Below are 3,858 nucleotides of genomic sequence, written 5' to 3'. Positions count from 1 at the left end.
GAGAAGGAGAAGGAGAAGGAGAAGGAGAAGGAGAAGGAGAAGGAGAAGGAGAAGGAGAAGGAGAAGGAGAAGGAGAAGGAGAAGGAGAAAACACCTTAGTGTGGTATTCAAAGTGCTCATCCATTTGGCTCTAACACTCAGCTCTAGTCACCCTGATCTAGACTATATTCCCTGAATGTTTCTTCCCCAAGTGCCTACTTGGCTCCATCTCTCACATCGCTCAGGTGTTTGCTGGTGAATCACCTATTTAGCTGATTTCTCATGAAAAATAGCACATCTTGCCCATCACTCTGCTCTCTTCATTTCTTTTCTTTCACCACTTCTCACTGCCTGGTGTTTTATGTACTTGTTCATGTCTTTAGTATCTCTGACCATTAGAAGGCATGTCACATGAGTGCACAGGCTTAATCCAACATTTTGCTCAATGCTCCCTCCCCAGTACCCAGAGTAATACTCGGTTCATTCATAATAGGCCCTCAATAAATTATTGAATAAATGAATGAACCTGTGAACTAGTCTACTTCTATTCTTTTTCTCATGGTAATTCCTCAGACAAGAATCTTCTTTTCTTCTGACACTACTTGACAAAAATCACATCCATATTTCAAGTCCCAGCTCTTTTACATGAGGCATCCTTTGTCTGTGTTCCCACCATCCTCTGGGCCTCTCCTGGCAAGAGACACTTATTCTATTTTATTCTGTGTAATTGGATACATCAGGGAAGACGGCCTCTCTTCCACTACTGCTGTTTCCTTCTGTGTGGAATGGAGTTCAGCCAGCATTAGTAAAGAGGCCCTTTGCTGTCCCTGGACTCACTTTCCCTGTGGCAGTGAGCTCACTATCTGACTGGTAATTTGGGGAGGCCTTGCTCAGATCCCTCATGTTCCCTTTGGGGGGTGAGCTGCCTGCAGAGAGCAGTGGTCCTCGGCCCTCTCCTCAGGGCAGTCCAGCTCCCAGGGAAAGCCTGATGCCACTGGTGGAAAGTGCCTGGTTCTGGGTTTGATCAGTGTCTGCTGGCTCTCACAACAAGCTCCATACTTCAACCTAGCACTTAAAAGTAATAAGGACTGACTGCTGTTTGATTTCTCACTTTTCAGAACATGGAGGTAGAAAGGGAAGGATACTGTCATTTATAACGTTTCATCAGATCTCTCAAGATTTCCATGTCTCTCTCTTGTGTGATCCATACACACCCACCTGCACAGGATCTAGACACTTTGAACTGAGTTGCATTTTAAATATTGATATGGATTTACATCATGGACCGTATTCTCTTGCCTGTGACTGAAAGGACAGAACAGGATTGATAGCTGTGTCCCTAACCCCTCTTCCAAGAAAAAGCCACAGAGTGTATCAGTTACTCAGCCTGCCCTTATCTCGGCCAATGGGAAAGCGGGGGAAACTAGCCCAAGGCCAAAAGTATGCTAGCCACCCCCACCCCCGATCTTTGTGTAACCAGACCCTAGCTGCACCCTGCCCTTGTGTCACTAGCCCCTGGCCCTCACTCAACCAACTGGTATGGGCCAAATCAGTGGTCAAAGTGTGCCCGCCGCCCCCACCCCAAGCCCTATAAATTCTTTGCTCTCTTGGAACTCCGGGATCTTTTGCACCCTTTCACTGCATCGGTAGGAGAGGCAGAGGGACCAAGTCCCGGGCTTGAATAAAGACTCTATGCTTTTGCATTGGACTCGGCACTCCCTGGTGATGTCCTCTGGGGGATCTTGAAATCTGGGCATAACAGTGACCAATAGCCAATATCAGCCAGCATCTACAGGAGATCTGACACAGTTGGGGATGGGAGTCATTTGTAACACCACGGGTGCTTCTCTATGAGTGTTCACTGCAGGGCTGGATCACAGAACCTAACCTCGTTGGCACCAAATTCTAATGAAATGAACTAGTAAGAGCAATACATACTTGGTGACTAGAAATGAAGTTAATGAAGAAAATATATTTGGTGTGAATTTTATAGCTCTCAAACATTCACACTGCACATTCACTTACGCATTTCAAAACTGTGATAAGTTGAGATGATGTATACTCAATTATAAATACTTGCTAAGTTAACACCCTTTTAAAAATAAAACTGTTTTCTCCTGGCAGACAAAGTGCTTGTTCCAAATCAGTCAGAGGCTTTCAGAAAAACCCTGAAAGATCTAATTTTGTAAAAGGTCCTGTCACAAGGGAACAATGTCACCCCAGCAGTGAACTTATCTCAACCGGCTCCATGGGGTCTCTGTAGTCACGAAGCACTTAGATTACATTACACACCTATAGAATGTGGGTGGATTTCATAGAACAAAACTGCAGGCTTTTCCTGTAGAAAAAGAAAACAAATCTGCTCACCTTAAAACACATCAAGTCTTGCAGTCTCGGCAACTCTGAAAACAATAGAGAAATGTCATTGCTTCAGTGTGAAATTGTTTTAAAAATTACCTTGATCAGCGCTGCTCATAGAGTTCCTCAACTGTGGGGGTCGGCGGCCTGGTAGTTGCGGGCTCCCTTCTGGTCGCGAGAGAAACAGCCAGTGGGGAAGAGGGGCTTAGGGTACCCCGCCCCCCTTCGCCCACGCCGCCCCACCCCTTCATGCCCCGAGTGGGCCAACTCCCCACACACTCCCCGCCTTAGGTCTTAGGTGCCTCACCCCAGGTAACCAAAAAGCCCGCCTGGGCACCCTTGGCGCATGTTGGCATCTAGGGACACAGGCGTGGCAGCGCCCCTCCCTCCTCCCGGGTGCCTCCCGCCAGGGGCCCTCTAGGTTTTCCCTCTGTGGTCCCTCAGCAGGCCGCCTCCATCTCGCTGCAACCCTCTACATCTCTCCCTGCCCTCCTGCCCTTGAAGTCCCTGGGCTGCGGCCTCCTACCCCCAACCCTCCACCCTGTTCCAGGAGTCCTCCCCACAACCCCCCACCTTATCCCAGCCTGTACCGAGCTTCCCATTGTAGGGTGAAGGGATGCGGGACAAAGGGGGTTAGGGTTTGGTGCCAGGCAGGTGACATGGGTATGGACTTGCAGACAGGTGGTTGGCCTGGGCAACCCGGTCAAGGGCCAGCAGCATCAGGGTTGCCTCCATCAGGCGCACACAGAAACTAAGGGGGTCGAGGCTGGCCTTGGAACAAGTGTCCCCACCACTCTACTGTTGGCTCTCTCCTTTCCAGGTACCTAGCATGTCCAGGTGGGTGGTTTAACGACCCTGGGGGTCCCCCGTCTGCCTTAGGCCTGGGGCGGTTGGGCCTTGGGGAGTCAGGAAAGCCTGCCCTGTCTCCCCCAAAGGCAGAAACCTCCCTGGAGGCACCAGTGGTATGAAAAAGAAACGGGAGGGGAGGGGAGGAGAGGGGCTCACTTAAATTGCCTCAGGAACCACTTAATTACTAAAATGTTTCACTCTGTTTGTATACGAAGACTTATGATCACTCATAATTTGAGAATGTTACAAAGCCTGAAATTCAAAAATTTAAAGGAAGGATGGAATTAATGGTACTTTCACACACAAAAGCTCAACAAAATAGATATGAATATTTTTTAAAAAAACTGGAGAATAATCCAGAAGCCAGAGAAAGATTTTCACGATATATTTTAGTTTCTTTAAAAGGTGAAAAGCAAAAGCAAATTACTAAGCAATAATGTATTGCATGAATACATTTTTAAGAAAATATGTAGTATACATGGGTATATCTGTAATGAAAGAAATTAAAATGTTAACAGTGGTTTTCTCTACGTCAGAGTTTGAGAATACCATATAGCCCACTGGCCAAATCTGGCCAGCCAACTGTTTTTGTAAATAAAGTTTTATTGGAACACAATCACACCCATTCATTACATATTGTCTAGGGCAGCCATGGGCAAATTACGGCCCGCA

The 3,858-nt window shown here is 47.4% G+C and overlaps 1 long non-coding RNA gene across 1 annotated transcript in view; it reads left to right on the top strand.

Moving 5' to 3' along the window:
• Window positions 1-1,785, top strand: part of LOC107182443 — a 12,220-nt gene extending 10,435 nt beyond the window's left edge. Inside the window, exon 3 of the long non-coding RNA XR_001513153.1 lies at window positions 1,762-1,785. This is a non-coding gene — a long non-coding RNA (uncharacterized LOC107182443). The remainder of the gene's footprint in view (window positions 1-1,761) is intronic.
• The last annotated feature ends 2,073 nt before the right edge of the window (window positions 1,786-3,858 follow it).

Source organism: Myotis davidii, unplaced genomic scaffold, assembly GCF_000327345.1.
Source record: "Myotis davidii unplaced genomic scaffold, ASM32734v1 scaffold16, whole genome shotgun sequence".
NCBI lineage: Eukaryota > Metazoa > Chordata > Mammalia > Chiroptera > Vespertilionidae > Myotis > Myotis davidii.
Note: the sequence above shows the minus strand (reverse complement) of the source record. Positions and strands in the feature narration are given on the sequence as shown.